Raw genomic sequence first — 22,927 nt, 5'->3', positions numbered from 1 at the left:
CATAGCGTCATAACTTCATAACATCATATGAAACTACATAGAAAGAACAACATCATCAATAATGCAGCGGAATGTAAAAGGAACATTAAAAGAAAATCATGCAATCAAAGAGATGTCAGAATTTGGTCGAAGACAAGGGAAAAACCAGACAAGGGGGAAAACCCAGAATTCAATTCTTCTTCTTCAATTAGATTTCATCAATTGTTCAGCTGAGATACAAAGTACATAGAGACTTATCAAATTTATTGGGCCACTTAGGGCCTATTACTGCTCAAACTAGCAAGGGTCCTAGGAGGGAATCCTATAGAGAAACTACTAGGTCAAGGGCAACAATGTAGTGATAGCCCATTGTCACCTCAGCTAAAGCTCCCTGCTCTTTACAAACTTTCACTGATGGGAGGAGACCCAATATAAAGGGGAATCACTAGATGAATGGAACAATGAGAGGACAGGGAGTGATTCCTAAAGCCTATTCACAAGAGAGACTCAATTATATGGTTTTCTTGCTCGGGAAGCAAGGTGATATGCTCTCCAAGAAGGGCTAAGAGGATCTTGAGGCTAGGGTTTGGGAATATAGCCTGCAAAGATGATTCCTAGACCTAGAAATACTTAAGGAGAATTGGTCTTTCTATGATCTTTGTGGAATTGGCATCAATAGGTTGTGGGACCACATGGCATTAAGTGGACCCAAAATAAGGTCAAGGGTATGGAGTTGATCACCCAATGAAGGACTTTACCTAATTAGGGAGGAGAAGGGGATCAAAGGATAGATTTTGAGGTTTGAATTCAATGATCCTAATGAGGACACTAGCCAAGGGAAACCTAGGGCAAGAAATAGTCTTTGAGCTAGGCATTGCTATATCTCAAGATCCCACTGTCAGATTTGCTTCAAATTTGGAGGGCCTCTAGAGAAAACCTCGATGCAGTTTTGGAACAAAAATCGAAGTGTTTGGATGGCTATATTATGATATAACTGATGAACTATGTGACCTATGTAGGCTAAGGCCTAGAAAAAGAGGGAGGTGAAAAGAATAAGCATTGAAAATGATCATCTATGGAGGATTAGTGCCTTATCCTTTGGGAGAGATGGAGTCAAGGGGAATTTATAGTTTGGGAAGAATTCACCCAATCAAGGAGGCATTCAACAACTTCACATGGCATTTAGAGCATGAGAACAACTTTTGCAAGGACTTTATACTTCTATTTGCAATAAATGATGACTTATCGAGATGTATTTACCATAAATTATCTCTAGGAACATTCACCCATTCATACATGGCCCATGACATGATGCAATGCTATAAAGAACAAAATTCCCATGATTTCGTATAGAGCAATAGTAAATTTCAAACTTGTATAGCGAAGATCCTAGCAACAATCATGTGAAAAAATTAAATGACAATAATAAGCATTAAAAGAGTACTTATATGTATAAAAAGAGCATATCCAATTATCAAATTATGCCAATAATGAAGCTTCAAGACAAGATTGAGATATCCAAACATCAAAATTCATACATAACATCCAAACTCATCCTCCAAAAGGGATAGCAAAAATCACACAACAACAAATAACCCAATCCAAGTGATGATTATCCAAATGATTCATCACACTTGTATTTATACACTTCTTAAGGAATTCAATTTAGCTAATTTGGCCTAATTTAGCCCCTAAAATAAAATAGTGTACATAATAACAAAACTTTTGGTGACAAGCTTCCCAAATAGATCAATAATGTAAAGATAAACCTTTCAAGAGGGTCGAATGAACAACAAAGTGAATCATTGGGCCTTTGAGGAGGCCTGATGAAGTCCAAGGGGTGCCATGATGTAGAAATGGACTCCAAACATAGTGGATAAGGGGTTGGCCCCTTGTTTTTCAATCAAGAACCTATGCTGCTCCCAAGTGGGTGTGGCGGAACAAGGACATCCTCATGGGTCTCCAGATGGAACAAATATGCTTGTAGACCATTTGTAAGGGTTGGAGTAATGACATAAGCCCTCTCCCTGTAGTGGGAGGCATACTAGAACATTTTCCAAGTGTATGGTGCGACTATGGAGCCAGCTGGGCATGGTGGACCAAGTGGCATGTCCTTCCATAGTGGGCTTTGGCATGTACAAGTGTCTCCAAGCTCAATAGGGGGTTAACCAAGGACTCTATTAGGTGGTTTCAACCTCTAAATGGGGGACATGCCCATGGTACATCCTTTAAGAGGTAGGTGGTCAATGATATAATAATGGAATGGAGTGGCGATCAGTAGAATCATCCAAACCACATGACATGGTACAACGGTAGCTATGATAATGGAAGCCCACACTTGGGTATATCAGTGTACGAGGGAGCAAATCATGGTACATGAGATACCCTGACCTTTGTTTTTCCACCCTTCTTCATATGCCTTTTTCCTTTGATTGATTTTTCTTCATAACTACTCGGGGCTCCAAGGGATGAGAGCATGATGTGTAGTATATAGCAGTGGAAACCCCCTTAAGGGGGGGTAGTTCATCACCCACCAGGGGTTGGGACAATCATTGGTTTCTTAATGATATATGGGGCTCATCTAGGGCCCATAGGAACCAGGGTGATGGCCATGGATAAGGGGTAGAGCTCATGTTTGGATTTTACCCATGTGATAAATTTTCATGCCCCAACCATCTTTTGCATTTTTTGGTACACTCCCTATTGAGAGTGGCCAAATTATGCTTTTATTTTCTTTTTAGCTACATCAACCTCTAGGGCATCATTCCATGCCCGACCCAAGTTGTGGACAAGGGAAGAGGGAGGCTAACCCTATGTGGACCAAGTGGACACATGTGGTCTTAGATGGGAAAAGAGATGAAAGGGGCTAAAAGGAGTGGAAGGGAACTAATGTAGGTGGTATTGTGAAGTGAAACCACACAACCAAAATTGTGATTTCCCATGTAGTTCCATCGCTAAAGCTAATGGCCACTAAACGCAATCCCACAGGACTAGGATACAAGGCTGACCATGAAATCTGACAATGGAGAAAAGAATACAAACCTAACCCACTATTTCTGCCAAATCTCCCCCCCCCCCCCAACCACCAATCCATGTGCAAAAGTGCCCATGAAAAGTAAACAAAATTACTCAACCAAACGAATTAAAAGTCATACCTTAAGGCTCGGGAGGCCCACCTTCAAACATACATTCATAACAAATGGGCGAGGGACCACATCGTTAGCTCACTGTGGCATTGAAAATGGCACATTGAGCTATCTGGGGATGCAAGGGGCTGTTGGTTGTTGACTAAGGAGCATCTAGGAGAAAAAATTTCTCCTATATACACTACCCACAGGTGGTTGGTAATAGGGCTTGTTGACCACTACATGTCAACAACCCATAGAAATACACCCCCTTTTTTGGCAAAAGGGTTAGGGTCTGATTGATGTGTCCGTGTCATCCAACTATCATCACCAACCTAACTTCCAATATGTTATGTAAACCCATTCTGCATGTATATGCTGTAAATAATCTCATCAAAACTGTGTCATGTATGTAACAACCTAGGTAAACCTACCTTTAGTGACGATCTCCATTGTGGCAGGTTTTCTATCTCAATGATCCATTCTCGGGTGGTCGGTAGTATTTTTCCCTCCAGTCTTACCCCAAAGCTGGAATGGATTTTGTCACTAGGATCTTAGGCGAGTCCTAGTGTTCTAGATTGAGACTATGTAAAAGTAATTTTGGAATAAAACTAACTATTTGGTTAGAATATTTTATTACAAATTACTTGGTCTTGCTAGATTATACTTGTGTCGTAGAAATGTGTAGTCTGTGATCATCTATTACAAATGGGTTCCCCCTTATCATGTAAAAAACATGTAAATCATGATGTAAAATGTCCAGTGCATGGTCCCTCATAATTAGAAAACCATGGCTAAACATTTGAGGGTTGGAAAAATAATTTATCCCCTCATAGGTTAATTAATTAAATATTTTGGCCCAAAAATGATTAAAATCCTAAGCCAGAACTTTAATTATTTCTAAGTCCCAAGTAAATTTAAATTATCCAAAGGAAAAATTCGTCGGTCCTAAAAAATGAAATTTTAAGAGGTCATGAGACTAAGGTAAATTAATTATTTTGATAAATTTTAAACCTTTGATCCCTAGGGAATAAGTCAAAGTCAAGTTTTGGGGGAAATTAACACAAAAGTTCTATCTTTGAGTTAATTAAAATGCATTTAAATCATAATTTATATTTTCCTCAAAAATAAAATATTTCGACAGATGAGATTAAAAGAAATTTTGATCTTCATCACCGATCGAGATTACTTTGACAAGGATCAATTGAACTAGTCATTGGAGGATTTATCTTTAAATATCAGGCCATTTGTAAGTCGATCTATCAGATCTATGAGTCGTGTGCTAAGCAAGAAGCTCTTATGTAATATTTTTTCTGGATAGTAAAGGAACACTTCAGGGTTAAACTCTGTTGATGTTACTCTTCATGGGAATGATGTAAGATGTCTTATTTCATGCATAATTTTTTCTAAGGCCATTGATGATAGCTTCTGAAGAGTGATTTAAGTACAGGTATCTTGCTCAGTCACTGCGATTTGAATAGTAATTTAAATTTTGAACGTAATAGCAGATATCTCTATTTGTCTAAGTTTTATTATTATTTTCTCGCTCTATTTTTAATGGTTGGATCGATTTTTGTAGGGGAATATTGATTTGGATAATCAGGTGTTAGGGGAAGTTTTCAGTTGGACCAGCCAACTCTCGATCTATATTTTATGAAGAGCCCAGTGAAATTAACTTCAGGCTTATCATAAGAATTTTTTTGTGATGCATGCGGGTTTCGAGTTAGCACCTCATTTTACAATTTAAAAAAATATATGTGCAACATAATGACATATCTAGCTACTTAGAGCCTTCAGGTTGTAATTATTGTATTTCTCTAACATGGATTTTTGGTGTTTTCAATTTTATTTGTATATCTGGTTTCTAGGTGTTTTGTTTTTTATATTGCAGGTACAGATCTGAAATGGAAATTTTTATTTGAATTCAGATCTAGGCCTTCGAGGGTAAGATTTGGCCTCAATATCATTTTGCAGGGGCATTATTCCCTTTTATAGTTCGAGGGTTTGAAAAATTTAAATCTGCGGATTTTATAAAGAAATTTGAAGCAGAAGTGTACTAGTTTGAAATTAAATTTTTCTAGGTTTGTTCTGGATTTTTTTAGGGTACCATTTGATACCTGGAAGCCTACCTTTTCTCTGTTGCCTGGGGTTTTCCATCTGCGACAAATTTAAATTTATTTTTTTGTTGCACTATCACTGCCCCTCAAAACCCTATATGTTGCCATCACTACGGTCTCCCCATCTGAATCTCCTCCCTAAACCTACAACTTCACAGCTCCTCATCCCACAATACAAAAACCCTTGCCACAGCTCCCTCGACCTTCATTTCTTCATCGTTTCCCTCTAGTTGTTTTCTTCTTCCCCGTGGCTCCTCAACTTGCCACCTCTCCTCTGCTTATCCTTCTTGCAATCCCTCTTGCCGCCGCCATTGCTGCTAACATGCCCTCCATACCCTTGCTCACTTGTGCGTGGATCCCTTCTCCATTGCCTGCAACAGCTCCATCTCCCTTCACTGCTTTCAACATGCTGCCAAAGCTCCTCACTCCCATACGTCGCCGCCAAACCTGCAAATAGATGAACATTCATTTCCTTTTTTTGTTTATTTTGTTTTATATCTCATGTTTTTATGTTTTAGGTTGGGTTTTATTTAAATTTCATTTTTTTTTTTGGTTGCTTTTTCGTTTTATTTACATTTCATTTTTTGTTTTAATTTTTCGTTTAAACTTAAAAGAAATCTAAAAATTAAAATTTTGTTTTTAATTTATGACTTCAGTTTTATTTATGTTTTGATTCCTCTTTTGACTTTTTTTATTGTTTCATATTAAAAAAAAAAAAAAAAAACCTCAAATTTTTTGTGTAACTTTGAAATTTCGAAGGAATTAAATCAAAGGGTAACCTATGCTCTCACATTTAAAAATTTAAATTTTTAAACCTTTTGAATTTTATTTTTGTCACATTAAAAGTTTTAATTAAACATTTAACGCATTAAATTTTCTTATGAGCTTAATACATTAAAAGATTTCCTAAGAAATAATTAAATTGTTAACCTAAAATTCCTTCTTGGTATCTTTTTGTATTAAAGTGTTTTTGACTTTGAAAATTTAAAAGGGGAAAATTTTGTGGTATTGATTTCTCTATGGTCAATCACGCTTAAATCATATTAAAAGATTGACTATAGGAAAATTGACAAATTTCCTAGATTTGGGTTATTAAAGAAAATCATTTTAACTCAAGGATCACATATTGCTTAGCATTTAAATTTCATAGTTCTTCATGGTATTTAATTGCTAGAATCTTTTGCATGCTAAAGTTTTGAGCATTTTTTATCTAATTGTTCATGATCATCACTTCTATTACATCTCTCATTTTCCTCTGAATAACTTTTTTTATTTGGTTTATGGTTAACTGAACATTAAGGCACTATTCTAAAAAGAATTTCTATCTTGTGTTTGTGTCTTATTTATCTTAATTGTTAGATCTATCCATCTCGGTTTAACCAGGACTTGTTTCACATTCATCAAGTTGTCCATCTTTAAGTCTCCTAGAGCTCGTGTTCCATAGGCTACCATCATTTATCCACCCTAGGGACTACCCCTTTGACTTGTCTAGGAGAGATTCTAAATGGAGTAAGTAAGGATTAGAGTGACAACCCTTACTCTTAGAGTTGTCGCATTTGTGTGACAAAACATTTTGGCATCGTTACCAAGGAAAGATTTTTTTTGTCCTTGGTCCTCTCAATCTCTTTTCATCATTTGATCCTTTCCTCTTCACCTATTCGTATTCATCTCATTTTCATCATATCATCTTTTGTGTCTAAGTTAGATTTCTGACCAGGTGGGGACTCCACTTCCTTCATTTTCTACAGGGCCATGTACTAGGAGGAACCCAAGCAACTTGGCTAATCCTACTCCGGATCCTGAAAGGGCTCTTAGAGCTAGATTACACAAGCTCTCGTCTCGTACACTCCTTGACAATCTCGACCAGGAAGCTCTTTGTGACATCCATTCACTCTTCTTGAATCCTCTCATTCCGAACATCATGGATATCTATGAGCCTCTTAACTTTGCTAACATCCAAGGTTATCCCCATAACCTTCCTAATATTGGTATAGAAACGTTGCCCGCTTTCCAGGGAAATAATACAATCACTGTTAAAAATCATTTATAGTCTTTTCAAGCTTGGTGGGCTAAATTCGCTAATGCTCATAATTATGAGGATGTGAAAATGAAATTCTTCGTCTTAAATCTTGACCAGGATATTATGGATTTGTTTAGGGATAGGCCTGATAATAGCATTGATTCATTTGATTCCCTTCTTAATGCTTTTAGAGAGAAATTTGGTGATAAGAAAGAAGATCGATTTTTAGTAAAAAGGTCCAAGCCTTCTAGAATATTATCTCGATGCTTTCAATCTTGACACTTCTTATGAGCTAAGAAGGAGAAATTTGGTGATAAGAAAGAAGATCGATTTTTAGAAAAAAGGTCCAAGCCTTCTAGAATATTATCTCGATGCTTTCAATCCTAACACTTCTTATGAGCTAAGAAGGTCCAAGCCTGTTGACTACAAGGCTTGTCAACTCATAGCTTTAGAGCTGGAAAAATATAAGAAGGCTTCTGGCAAATATGAAATTCCTAGGTTTTATAGATTTGATGTTAAATAAAAAGAACCTAAAGGAAAAGAAAAGGAATCCGAAGAAGAACCTATGCAAAAACTTCTTAAAAATTTGGAAAATATGGAGTTAAATCAAGCTAGGATGATCGCTGATCATGCTAATGAAGTAACTACATTACAGTCTAGTTTGATTCAAATGGAAAGAGCTCAAATTCAAAATCATCAACCTAGGGGTCAGAATAATAATAATAATCAAAAGAATTGGCAGAGGAAAGGTCAATCTAGTGAGCAGAGTCCTCCTGACCCTCTTCAAACGAATAATCTTGTGGAGGAGTCCCTGCCTTATTGTAGAGCATGTGATGAGCTTCATGAAGAAGCCACTTGTCCTATTATAAAGAGAATCATGCATCAAGAGATGCTTGGGACAAGCAACCAGATAAACGTGGTTGGTAAAGAATAACATTTATTGCAGGAAAATTAGGAAGAGGTCAAGGCAAATAGTCAACCTATCAGACCTTTCACGTCTTCATATAATATCAATAATTTTGGTCAAGAAACTGATGTCTTAGTTAAAATCTTTGGTAAGAAACCTCCGCCTGAGCTAGTCTTGAAATTGCTAAGGACAAGGGGTTAACTTATCAAAGGAGAAATCAAAACGATAATTCGGTTAATTCTCAAAGTCTTAACTTTGGGTCAGCTTCTAGTATGAATATTGATTTAGGAGGTTGGTTTAATAAGTTTAGTCCCTGTCACCGAAATAATAAAGATCCCATCCCAAAGGATTAAGTTATTGAATGCTATTAGTAGTACCCAGATAAATGCATCTCAAGAGGAACCTCACGAGGTTTTATATCAAGATGCTCCCATATACTTGCAGAGTATGGATTTTGATAATAAAGAACACTCTCTGTTCTTCATTACTTTGCTTGTGAACAATTATCAGTTATACAATTGCATACTTGAATCTGGTGCTTCTACTTGTGTGATGACTAAGAGAGTCATGGAATAGCTTAAATTAAGGATATCGAGGCCTTACTATAACATATGTGCCATGGATTCGAAGAAAATTGAAGTTCATGAGTTAATTAAAGACTTCTAAGTCCATATGTCTGTTTATCCTGACATCATGATTGTCATGGACATAGTTGTGGTTGATGTGCCTGATGCTTAGGGTATGTTGTTTTCTAAGAAATGGGCCTCTGATTTAGGAAGAAGCATACAAATGAACTGGTCATATGCTATGATTACTTCCCTTAATGGTCAAAGATATCTTAAGTTAAACAAAGAGCCTGAAAGGAGATTCCATGTGGAAGATCCTAAAAGTCCCCACAATGAAATCATAAGTGAACAACCTAGACTTGGGAATCATGCCATCTTGTCTAATTCTATCATTGCCTTGGAGGCCAAGGTTGAAGAAAATGTGGGTAATTTAAAAGATAAGGTTCGACATTTATACTTTGATGGTGCAACATCTACGTTGGAATTTCTAAGTTTAACCCGTTAGAAATTCTTCTTGTACTATCTAGTTTATTTCTTCCTGCTTGTTTAATTACTTAACAAGTTATTTACCATGTAAATACTGAAAAAAACACAAGTACAATATCAACATCTACAGATCATCAACTGAAAGAAAACAAGCACACAAGTGACAGCGTTATTTTTGGACTAATGTCCCCGGAAAAACCCAATGCTGGAAAACTAGTGCAGCTATTCAAAGGGTTTTATTATTATGTAGTTTTCAAAATACAACTAGGGTGCCAGACATGGCTCACCCAACATAGAATTCCCTCAGTAGTAGTACCTCTCCTCGGAGACATATATTCTAGTTGATTAATCACCGAATGAATAATCCCACAGCAACAATTGCAGCTCCCACTGCTCTGTGCCACTCTGATAGGGACTGTATCACCCTCTCCAGCTCACCAACACCCAGACTATCCCATGAAATCCCTCTAGCATTGCCCCTTGACCTTGCATCATCTCTGCTAGCCTTTGCATCAACTTTTGGAGCCTTTGCGCCAGCCTCTCATCATGCTGCATCGTGTTGCCTATAGCACTACCACTGCTAACTATTGCACTGCAACTTAGTTACTGAGAAGTAACTAATTGATCCACACAACTCTGACATCCCTATTAGGCTAGAGACACTCCTGATGCTGAAGCTCCCTCTTCCACTAACAAGTGCTCCCTCTACTAACCTTTGGGTTGCTGCAACAACTCCCTGCATCTCGCACCGTTGCACACCTCTTTGTGCCATCCTGCACTGGTGCAACACTCCTGTGCCTCTTGCACTATTGTAGCCTGCTAGCCTCATGCTGTCCGGGGACTCCTACACTGTAGCACTCTCTGTCGCTCCATCCACATCTATCTCTACAACATCTACCAGTCCTGTGACTCCTCTTTGGGTCTCCGTTAGCAAGATATAATCCAAGAGGTTGGGTACCTCAAGGATCCTGCCCCTCATTCCCTGTAGTCCTCCTGACTACAACTCAATGTCTCCCCACTTCTTCTCAAGTGTCACATGAGCATTCATGGCACAATAGTCATCCTCCTCGACTTCTTTCTCCACCCTAGTTTGTGCTGCCTTAGTCTCGAAGCTTCTCCCTTGCTCTTCTTCCTAGGACAATGGTTTGTAAAATGGCCCAGTTCCCCACAACGGAAGCACTTGACCTTGGAGAGATCCTTCTTCTTTCTCTTCTCCTGCTTCCCCGCAAATTCTAGAGCTACATCCTCTTCTTCCTCCTTCTTGACTCTGACCCATTTGCCGCTACTCCCTGCCTTGGTCACCCGTCTAATCTCTTCTTGACAAAGAGTGCCCACAGTTCCTCCCAATCTGGAAGGCTCGACCTGCCCAGTATGCTCTGGACAAATACCTCCCAATCCTCTGAGACTACGTTCAATGCGGTCCTCACCATCAATTCCTGATCTAGCATGGCCCCTATGGAAGTTAGTTAGTCACGGATCTCCTTCAATTGACCGAAGAAGACATCTATTTGCTCTCCCTTCTGCATCTGGTATAACCGCAACTGGTTTTCAAGTAACATATTCCACTGCATAGAAGTATGCTGGTGCAATTTCTTCAGGGCCTCCCACATCTCATTTGCCATATCCTTTTCATTTTCAAGGTGAAGTCCTTGATGTGATATCTGTCTAAAATGGACAAGATCATGACCTTCCAGACCACGAAGTTGGATGCTCCGTCCAACCTATCCCGATCTCTCAGTCCATACACGGCCATTATGCTGCTATTCTTTCGACTCCTACTGAGTCTTTCAGCTTCCCGTCTGGAAGTTTTCTTTTGGACTCCCTCTTAGTCTTGATTTGCCTTCTCAAAATCCCTCCTCCTTGGTCTTGCCCTGTTAGGTATTGTTCTGACCACAGTACCCCACTAGCTTCACTCCGCAAATTACTCGCAACCTCCTATACCTCAGCAAATGAATGATTTAGCCACTTGGCTCTACGCAATCCTGGCACCGACAAATCAACACCCCTAGCCAACTGCATCAGCCCTCCTGGCCTCTACATGGCTCTGCGTGAGCCTGATTCTGCCTCCATTAGCCTCTGTTTTGCCTCTCTCTGGCCTAGAATGATGATGTAGTCTCTCTGCATCACTCCTTCCTCTATCGCCTTCTGCATGGATCAACTTTGTCACTTGGGACAATTGAATCTGCTGCTAATCCTCTGCTAGTTGATGCCTTCAGTTATCCTGTGATCTGCAACCTCGCTCTGATACCATTGTTGGAATTTCTAAGTTTAACCCATTAGAAATTCTTCTTCTACAATATGGTTTATTTCTTCCTACTTGTTTAATTACTTAACAAGTTATTTACCATGTAAATACTAAAAATAAACACAAGTATAGTATCAACATCTACGGATCATCAACTGAAAGAAAATAAGCACACAAGTGACACTGTTATTTTTGGACCAATGTCCCCAGAAAAATTCAATGTGGGAAAACTAGTGCAGCTATTCTGAAGGTTTTATTATTATGCAGTTTTCAGAATACAACTAGGGTACCAGAGATGGCTCACACAACAAAGAATTCCCTCGGCAATAGTACGTCTCCTCGAAGACAGATATTCTAGCTCATTAATCACCGAATGAACACTCCCACAACAATAATTGCAGCTCCCACTGCTCTACATCACTCTGATAGGGACTACGTCACCCTATTATGCTCACCAGTATCCATTATGTCCCACAAAATCCATCCAGTGCTGCCTCTTGACCCTACGTCAGCTCTGCTAGCCTCTACATCAACTTCTAGAGCCTCTGCGTCAGCCCCTAAACCCTTTGTGTCTCACATGCTGGCCTCTCCTGGCTGCCTCTGCGTCAACCTCTTTGGGCTTTGCACTGTCTCTCTAGTACCAACTATACCTCTCTACTATGTATTCACTGCCCCTCACTGCTGATCATTGATTCTATCTCTCTTAGCAAACCCCACTCTAGAGAATAGAATGACTGATCTCTCTGGTGTATTCTCCAACTGACCCTCAAGCCTCCTCTTATACTTTTCTCGTTGGTCCATCAACAGTTGAGATTAAATATCTAATCAATGACTAAGATTATATTTGGCTTGATCCATGACTTTTGGAACATTCTAACCTAGTTTTATATTAATACCCATTAATATTTTATTTTTCCTAAGTTTAGCTTTAGGAACTCCATTAAAAATATTAATTATTTTAATATCTCCCAAACAGATTAGAATCTACCCAAACCACTTCTGGGTCTTGGAGAACTCTTGTACTTTAGCCTCTCCACCAATTTTCATGGCTAGAGAACATCTGATGCTACCCCAAATCAACACTCCCTCTTGGCGAGGACTATGCTCTAGTAATACTCCATACTGAGCATCACCCTGATTATCCAGCATCGGTCCCTATACTGATGCTAGGCCTCCCAGACCAACATATTCTGCACTGATGCATCCTATACTACTACCCATGGCCCTGCCACTGCCACTATTGCATCTGTACGACAGCTCCCTCTACATCCATGCTATTTCTGGTCCCTCCTCCCACCAATGCGTTGGAAAAAGCCTGGAAAGTTAAATTTCTAAGTATCAAGGGTGATTCAGATTTAGTTATCACACAAATCAAAAATAAATTTACATGTAAAAATCAAAGATTAAAAAATTATAGGAATGTTTTGTGGGATACCATAGAATATTTTGACGCCATTAACCTTGAAGCTATCCCAAGGGAGCAAAATAGTTTGGCTGATGATTTAGTTGTTGTTGCTACCACCATGCAGTTATCTAGTAATTTAATTGAAGATAAAATTAAGATGGAAATCATTTCAGCCCTTCTATGCCAGATAATTCTAAGCATTGGCAGGTCTTTAATGATGAAAGAAAGATTATTCACTTCTTAGACAATTTGGATGAGTTTCAGGGTTTTCAAGTAAATTCTAAGGAGGATGGACCTAATAACGATGAAGATATTTTAAATCCTACTCCTCAGAATGTTGTTGCTCTTGAGAAACACTTTGACCAGCATGATGCTGTTAAGAAGAAAGAGGAAAATAAAATTGATCCTGGAGGGTTTCTCCAAGTAAACATTGGTACATCTAAAGATCCTAAAATTATTAATATTGGTAAAGGTACTAATGATGATGAAAGAAAGAAATTATTTAATTTACTTCGTGAGTATAGGGATGTTTTAGCTTTTTCGTATGATGAATTAAAAGGCTATAGGGAAGATGTTATGGAACATACTATTCCCTTAAAAGATGAAAATGCTAAGCCATTTTGTCAGAAACTTAGACAAATAAATCCTAAATTGGCCCCCTTAGTCCAAAAGGAGCTCACAAAGATGCTTGCTGCTGGCATTATTGCTCAAACTAGGAATTCTACATGGTGCTCAAATCTGGTGATCGTTAGGAAAAAGAATGGTATGATCAGATTGTGTGTCAATTTCAAAAACCTTAATTAAGCTTGTAAAAAGGATAATTACCCTTTGCCTAATATCGAGACCATGTTGCAAAGAGTGATAGGATCCGGGATAATGTCATTGTTAGATGGTTTTTCCAGGTATAATAAAGTATGGGTAAAAAAGGAGGATCGATATAAAACAACTTTCACCACACAATGGGGAACATTTGAATACATAAGAATGCCTCTTGGTTTAATGAATGCTAGGGGTACTTTCCAAAGGGCTATGGATTATTCTTTTAAGGGTTTAATTGGAAAATTAATTGAAATATATCAAGATGACCTTACTATCTTTTCTAAGAATTGTATTAATCATATAAGTCATCTTAGGCAAGCTTTTGACAAATGTAGGGAGTTTGGCATTTCCTGAAATCCTGCTAAATCTATCTTTGGGGTAACTGAAGGGAAGTTACTTGGTCACATAATTCTTGGAAGGAATAACCTTACGTGCATGAAATCAGCAAGTTGCCTACAGACAGACAAAATTGAGTTCGCTATGCCCCAAATGAACCATCCGCCTTTGTAACCCCCAAACCACCATCTTTGATTTATAAAAGAAAATTGGAGTTATCCCAAAAGAAAGGAAAGTATCAGGCAAAGAATTTGAAAGCCATCTTGCTTCTTACATTTACTCATGGACTACTCATCACATATTGTAGGAGCTGCTACTCCAGTTATAGGATGCATGTGCCCAACTTTGTTGCAATGCTGCTGCGCCGCACCTAGTTTCAAAGGATGGGATCAAGATTGATCCTGAAAGGGTTGAGGCAATTCAAAAGATTCCTCTGCCCTATAATCTAAAATCCCTCTAGTATTTCTTAGGAAATATAAATTTACTTAGAAGATTTATTCTGAATTATGCAGAATTAGCGAAGCCTATTCAAAGTCTTCTGAAAAAGACACAAAATTTCTGTGGAAAGAAAATAGTAGAAAGACTTTTCAAGAAATAAAGAATGCTATAGCCAAAGCTCCTGTTCTAATCAGTTCCGATTATTCCAAGGATTTCATGATTTTCTCTTTTTCTTCTGAGGATACCGTTGTTGGTGTCTTACTTCAGAAAAAGAAATATGGGCAAGAACAACGTATTGCCTTCAAGAGTAGAGCACTCTAGAATTCTGAGTTTAATTACACTACCATGGAAAATCAAGCTTATGCCTTAGTTAAATCTCTTAAGCATTTCAGGACATATGTGGGATATTCCAAATTCATAGCTTTCGTCCCACATTCCATTGTCAAAGATATATTAACTCAAATTGATTGCTTAGGGACCCATGCTAGGTGGGTAACGAAAATTCAAGAATATGATTGGGAAATTAAACCCACCAAGTTGGTTAAGGGTCAAGGTTTAGCCGAGATGTTAACTGAAATTAATGAAAAAGCTCTTGGTTTGATTTTTCTTAACGAATCATCTTCACCTAAGCTGCAAAGGTTAGGAGAGCATGAATGGTATAAGGCTATTATATTTACTTGTTGAATCTTACATGTCCTAACCATTTAGTTGCTCTTAAAAGAAGAGCTCTTAGATTAAAGGCTTCTAAGTATTGCCTCATGAAGGATGGCCTTGGATGGCGAAATACAGAGGGAGTTATACTTAGATGTGTTGATGAAATTGAGTCTAAAAAGTTGATTTCCGAGTTTCACTCTGGATTTTGTGGAGGGCATTATGCTGCTAGAACTACTGCCCACAAAATCCTTAGAGTTGGACATCACTCGCCTTCAATTTTTATTGATGTGCACAAATTTGTCAGAAGTTACCAGGCCTGTAAACTATTCACTAGGAAGCAGAAGCTAGTTTCCCTGCCCTTTCAACCTCTGGTTGTTGAGGCTCCTTTTCAGCATTGGGATCTAGATTTCATAGGGAAATTCCACGAAAATTATAGCAATGGCTACTCATGGATTTTGACTGCTACTGATTATTTTACAAAATGGGTAGAAGCCATTCCAGCTATGAATGCCATTGAAAAGGTCATTATGGACTTTCTTTAAAATCAAATAATTACTAGATTTGGTGTCCCTGCCAAGATCACTACTAAAAATGCTAAGGCTTTCAGTTCTATGGAACGTTTATCATTTTGTTTTAAGTACAGCATTGTGTTATCTCATTCATCTAACTACTATCCTCAAGTTAATGGCCTAGCTTAATCAAGTAATTAAAATCTCATAACCATTATCAAGAAAATAGTAGGAGATAATAAGCGATCTTGGGACAGTAAAATCAAGTATGCTTTGTGGGCAAATAGGATAACGAAAAAGAAAGTTATTGGTAAAAGTCCCTTTGAATTAGTCTATGGCCTAGATGCAACTTTGGTGGTGCACCTCAAATTGCTAGGTTACCAACTCTTTCAACACTTTACTAACAATAAAACTATTGTACAAAATAGGATTGATCAGCTTGTAGAGTTGGATGAAGCTCGTAGGAAGGATTTTGATAATATGTTTAAGAATCAATCTAACATTAATAAAATCTTCGACAAAAAGTCTCATCCTAGATCTTTGCGGGTTGGAGATATGGTCTTATTGTAGGATCGAAAGAATGAAAAACCAAGAAAGCATAACAAATTTGATAGTTTGTGGCTAGGATCATACACCATTCGAGGCATTGCTAGACCCAACTCATTCCATTTGAGAACGTTGGAAGGCAAACCAATGGATTTACCTGCGAATGGCCAAATGCTCAAACTGTACTTCAAAGAGGACATTTGATGCCACTTGGCATACTTTGTATTGTATTCCTAACCCTTCACCCTTTCATTTCAGCATTTCATTTTGTAGTTATGTCAGATTTATGTTACTAGACTAGTTAATAAATGAAGAGCTTATATTTTTCATGTGTTTAATATTATATGATGATTTTTGGATGGACGCTACTTATGTTATCTCGTTTGTTGTGTGGATTCAGATTCTAGATTCTCACATTCCTCTGGTGCAGAAAAGTGTCCCCAAGTAGAGCGAGATGTTGACCACTACGTGTCAATGAACCATAGCAATACATCCCCTTTTTTCACAAAATGGATAGCGCTTCATCAATGTGTCCGTGTCATTCAGCTATCATCAACAATTTGACTTCTAATATGTTATGTAAACCCATTCTGCATGTATTTAATGTAAATAATCTCAGCAAAACTGTCTCATGGATGTGACAACCTAGGTAAACCTACCTTTCTAGTGACGATCTCCATTCTAGGAGGTTTTTTATCTCACTGATCCATTCTCGTATGGTCGGCAAAGTTTTTCCCTCCAGTCTTACCCCAAAGTTGGAATGGATTTTGTTGCTGGGATCTTAGGTGAGTCCTAGTGTTCTAGATTGAGTTTATGTAAAAGTAATTTGGGAATAATCCTAACTATTTGGTTAGAATATTTTATTACAAATTACTTGGTCTATTGGATTATACTTGTGTCGCAGAGATGGGTAGTCTGTGAGGGTCTATTACAAATGGGTTTTTGACCTTATGATGTAAAAAATATGTAAATCATGATGTAAAATGTCTAATGCATGGTCCCTCATAATTAGAAAACCATGGCTAAACATTTGAGGGTTGGAAAAATAATTTATCCCCTCATAGGCTAATTAGTTAAATTTTTTAGCTCAAAAGTAATTAAAATCCTAAGATAGAAATTTAATTAATTCTAAGTACTAAGTATATTTAAATTCTCCAAAGGTAGTCCTAAAAAAATAAATTTTAAGAGGTCCCAGGACTAAGGTAAATTAATTATTTTGATAAATTTTAAACCTTTGATCCCTGGGGATTAAGTCAAAGTCAATTTTTTGGGGAATTAACTCAAAAATTCTATTTTTTAGTTAATTAAAATGCATTTAAATGAACAATTCGATTTTCCTCAAAAATAAAATATTTCGACAGATGAGATTAAAAGAAATTTTGTTCTTCATCAACGATTGAGATTATTTTGACAAGGATCACTTGAACTAGCCGTTAGAGGATTTATCTTTTAGTAGTAGGTCATTTGTCAGTTGATCTATCCAATCTATGAGTCATGTGTTAAGCAAGAAGCTCTTATGTAATCTTTTTCTCTAGATAATAAAGAAAGACTTTGGGGTTAAATTCTGCTCGTGTTACTCTTCATGGAAATGTTGTAAGATATTTTATTTCATTCATAATTTTTTCTAAAGCCATTGATGATAGCTTTTGAAGAGTGATTTGAGTACAAGTATCTTGCTCAGTCGCTAGGGTTTGAATAATAATTTAAATTATGAACTTAATAGCAAGTATCTCTATTTGTCTAAGTTTTATTATTATTTTCTCACTCTATTTTTAATGGTTGGATCAAGATTTGCAGGGAAATCTTGATTTAGATCATCGAGCGTTAGGAGAAGTTTTTAGTTGGACCAGCTAACTCTCAACCCATATTTTCTGAAGAGCCCAACTAAATTAACTTCGGGCTTATCATAAGATTTTTTTGTGATGCAAGAGAGTTTCTAGTTAGCACCTCCTTTTAAAATTAAAAAAATAAATAAAAATTGTGCAACATCTGGCTACTTAGTGCCTTCAGCTTATAATTATTGTACTTCTCTAATGTGGGTTTTTGGGGTTTTCAATTTTATTTGTATATCTGGTTTGTGGGTGTTTTGTTTTTGTTATTGTAGGTACAGATCTGAAAGGGAAATTTTTATTTGATGCCAGATCTAGGCCCTCGAGGGTAGGAAGCCTCTCTTTTCTCTGTTGTCGGGGGTTTTCCATCTACTGCAAATTTCAAAAAAAAAAATTGATGCACTATCACAACCCCTCAAAACCTTGTTTGTTGCCATCACTACATTCTTCCCATCCGAATCTCCTCCCTCAACCTGCAACCTCACAGCTCCTCATCCCATAGTACAAAACCGCTTGTCGCAGCTCCCTCGACCTTCATTTATTCATTGCTGCCCTCTAGTCATTTTCCTCTTCCTCATGGCTCCTCGACCTACCATGTCTCCTCCGTACGTCCTTCTTACAATCCCTCCTACCACTGCCATTACTGCCAACGTGCCCTCCATACACTTGCGCGTGGATCCCTTCTCCGTTGCATGCAATAGCTCCATCTCCCTCTGTTGCCTTCAACTTTCTGCGAAAGCTCCTCGCTCCCATACATCACTACCAGACCTGCAAACAAATGAACATTCATTTCCTTTTTTTGTTTATTTTGTTTTATATCTCATGTTTTTATGTTTTAGGTTAAGTTTTATTTAAATTTCATTTTTTTTTAATTTTTTTTTTTGGCTGCTTTTTCATTTTATTTACATTTCATTTTTTGTTTTGATTTTGCATTTAAACTTAAAAGAAAACTAAAAATTAAAATTTTGTTTTTAATTTATTACTTTAGTTTTATTTATTTTTTGATTCCTCTTTTGACTTCTTCTTCTTTTTTTTTCTTTTTTTTTTTATTTTGATTTTGTTTCATATAAAAAAAAAAACAAAAAAATCAATTTTTTTGTGTGCCTTTGAAATTTCGAAGGAGTTATATCAAAAGGTAACTTATGCTCTCACATTTAAAAATTTAAATTTTTAAACCTTTTGAATTTAATTTTTGTCACATTAAAAATTTTAATTAAACATTTACCACATTAAATTTTATTATGAGCTTAATACATTAGAAGATCGCCTAAAGAATAATTAAATTGTTAACCTAAAATTACTTCTTGGTATCTTTTCGTATTAAAGTGATTTTTACTTTGAAAATTAAAAAGGGTAAAATTTTGTGGTATTGATTTATCTATGGTCAAACATGCTTAAATCATATTTAAGGATTGACTATAGGAAAGTTGACAAATTTCCTAGATTTGGGTCATTAAAGAAAATCATTTTAAATCTAGTATCTTATATTGCTTAGCATTTAAATTTGATAGTTCTTCATGCTCTTTAATTTCTAGAATCTTTTGCATGCTAAAGTTTTGAGCATTTTTTATCTAATTGTTCATGATCGTCACTTCTATTACATCTCTAATTTTGCTCTGAATAAATTTTTTTGTTTGGTTTATGGTTAACTGAACATTAAGGCATTGGTCTAAAAAGAATTTCTATCTTGTGGTTGTGTTTATTTATCTTAATTATTAGATCTATCCATCTTGGTTTAACCAGGCTACCTTCATTTATCCACCCTAGGGACTACCCCCTTCAACTTGTCTAGGAGAGAGTCTAAACAGAGTAAGGATTAGAGTGACAGCCCTTACTCTGATCGTTGTCATGGTGCCTGGACACTTTGTGCGACAACATTTTTTGGCGTCGTTGCTGGGGAAAGGCTTTTTTTGTCCTTGGTCCTCTTAATCTCTTTCATCATTCGATCCTTTCATCTTCAGGCATTCATATTCATCTCATTTTCATCATATCATCTTCTATGTCTAAGTGAGATTTTTGTCCGGGTGGTGACTCCACTTCCTTCATCTTCTACAGGGGCATGTACAAGGAGGAACCCAAGAAACTTAACTGATCCTGCTCAGGATCCTACAAGGGATATCAAAGCTAGATTACACAAGCTCTCTTCTCGTACACTTCTTGACAATATCGGCTAGGAAGCTCTTTGTGACATCCATTCACTCTTCTTGAATCCTCCTGTTCCAGACATCATGGATATCTATGAACCTCTTAACTTTGCTAACATCCAGGGTTATCCCCATAACCTTCCTAATATTGGTATAGACAAGTTGCCCGCTTTCCAAGGAAATAATGCAATCACTCTTAAAAATCATTTATATGCTTTTCAGACTTGGTGGGCTAAATTCACTAATGCTCATAATTATGAGGATGTGCAAATGAAATCCTTTGTCTTAACCCTTGAGCAAGATGTTATGGATTGGTTTAGGGATAGGCCTGATCATAGCATTGATTCATTTGATTCCCTCCTTAATGCTTTTAGAGAGAAATTTGGTGATAAGAAAGAAGATCGATTTTTAGAAAAAGCCATTAGCGTCATTAAAAAGAAATAAAATGAGACGTGTGAAAATTATAATAAAAGGTTTAATGGTATTCTTAAAGAGATATCTATTGATTATAAACCAACTGAGAAAATGCTTCTAGAATATTATCTCGATGCTTTCAATCCTGACACTTCTTATGAGCTAAGAAGATCCAAGCCTGTTGACTACAAGGCTTGTTAACTCACAGCTTTAGAGCTGGAAAAAGATAAGAAGGCTTCTGGAAAATATGAAATTCCTAGGTTTGATAGATCTGATGTTAAATAAAAAGAACCTCATGGAAAAGAAAAGGAATCTGAAGAAGAACCTATGCAAAAATTTCTTAAAAAATTGAAAAATATGGAGTTAAATCAAGCTAGGATGATTGTTGATCATGCTAATGAAATAACTACATTACTATCTAGGTTGATTCAAATGAAAAGAGCTCAAATGCAAAATCATCAACCTAGGGGTCAGAATATTAATAATAATCGAAAGAATTGGCAGAGGAAAGGTCAGTCTAGTGAGCATAGTCCTCCTGACCCTCTTGAAACGAATAATCTTATGGAGGAGACCCTGCCTTATTGTAGAGCATGTGATGAGCTTCATGAAGAAGCCACTTATCCTGTTATAAAGAGAATCATGCATTATGAGATGCTTGGGACAAGCAACCAGATAAACGTGGTTGGTAAAGAATATCATTTATCGCAGGAAAATTGGGAAGAGGTCAAGGGGAATAGTAAACTTGTCAAACCTTTCACGTCTTCATATAGTATCAATAATTTTGGTCAAGAAACTGATGTCTTAGTTAAAATCTTTGGTAAGAAACCTCTACCTAAGCGAGTCCTTGAAATCGCTAAGGACAAGGCATTAACTTATCAAAGGAGAAATCAAAATGATAATCCGATTAATTTTCGAAGTCTTAACTTTGGGTCAACTTCTGGTATGTGTTATGTTCCTATACTAATAGGTGGCATATATCATGATTGACTTGGTTTAGCTCTAAAATATGTACATAAATTTGCTTGTTGCAAATGCTTTCCATATTCAAAAAAAAAAATGTGAAGAGGGTATGTCATAGAAAGAATAAAAGGACAAAAAGAATGAAAAGGTCAAAAGAAAAAAAAATTGAAAAAATGAACAAAAAGACCATGAAAGTGTGCAAGTCCAAATGCCACTACTATTTACTTTTCTATATAATAATGATTTTGTGTAGCTTGTTGCCTTATGCCACAATCCATGAATAGTCAAACAGTGTAAACTTGGCTATTTCGTGTTTTGAATTTCATGCTTAGAGATAGAGAATAAAAATCTGACCAAACTGTTTAATCTTGGCAGATAAGTAGATAGGTAGAGTGAATAAAAGGAGGTCAATAGTTTAATCTGAGCCCTTAGATGTAATGAGGTTAGACTTAGATAGATTTCTATATGTAAAAGAAAAGAAAGTTTGATAAGGGTTTGCCAGTTTAAGTGCACCCTAATAAAAAGAAGAAAAAATGGTAGGATGAGTAAGTAGGGTAAGTGGATGAATGGTTGCAGAATTGTGTATAATGAATGATTATCGAGAGATCAAGTCATATACTTTCATCATCAAAAGCACTTAAAGATATGGATGACAATGAAGACATTTACATCATAGACAAAAGTCAGACTAATTAACCTCCTCACTCATTTTTCCCTAAATTTTACTAAGTACTGAAGGCACCAACAACCTGAAAGTTAAAGGGGCTCAGAGCATTTCTCTGACTTCTGGAGGGACAGGACCCTCGGCCCAATAACTTGTAAGGCCTAAGTTCTAAAGCCCCTTCATCAAAATTCACCCCCTTCATAATTCATGCATTCCCTACAAATCCTTTTCCAAGGTAAAATCACTCTTTTACATAGGAAAAATAAATGGTTCTTTGTAAAACCCCCCCAAACACATTTTAGCCTAAGACATAATGTTGGATGATGAATGTATTTTCAAAAAACATTTACTTAACGCATTTTCTTTTTCCATGGTCATATTAACTTTTAATTCTTATTATTTGTTTAATTCCCGAAACAAATTACCCTTTCTCGTATTATTAATAAAAATCCCAAAATAAATATATATCCTCTCCCGATTGTTTGGAAAATAAACCATAATAAAGTTAATTAAGTTGGATTAATTAATCAAACCACGATTAATTAAGAGCTAAAACCCCCCGACATGTTAAAAAGGGATTAATTAATCACCTGAATTAATTAATAGCCTCTCTGCCAATACAATCATCCCCGATGTAATTAAAGTTCCTTAATCCTTTATTCATCCAATCATATCATCCCCGATATAATTAAAGTCATTTTAATTACTTTGATTATTCCATTGGGCCCCTCCATTAACTCCCTATCACATCTGCACCCCGATCA

General features: G+C 36.7%; 1 pseudogene; it reads right to left on the bottom strand.

Moving 5' to 3' along the window:
* The window catches only part of LOC149172363 (uncharacterized), a 539,710-nt pseudogene that overhangs the window by 480,586 nt on the left and 36,197 nt on the right, over positions 1-22,927 (bottom strand).

This window comes from Pinus tabuliformis, chromosome 4_2 (genome assembly GCF_031772625.1).
Source record: "Pinus tabuliformis cultivar Carrire ecotype Pingquan chromosome 4_2, CPIR1, whole genome shotgun sequence".
Lineage (NCBI taxonomy): Eukaryota > Viridiplantae > Streptophyta > Pinopsida > Pinales > Pinaceae > Pinus > Pinus tabuliformis.
This window is presented reverse-complemented; position numbering and strand designations above follow the sequence as displayed.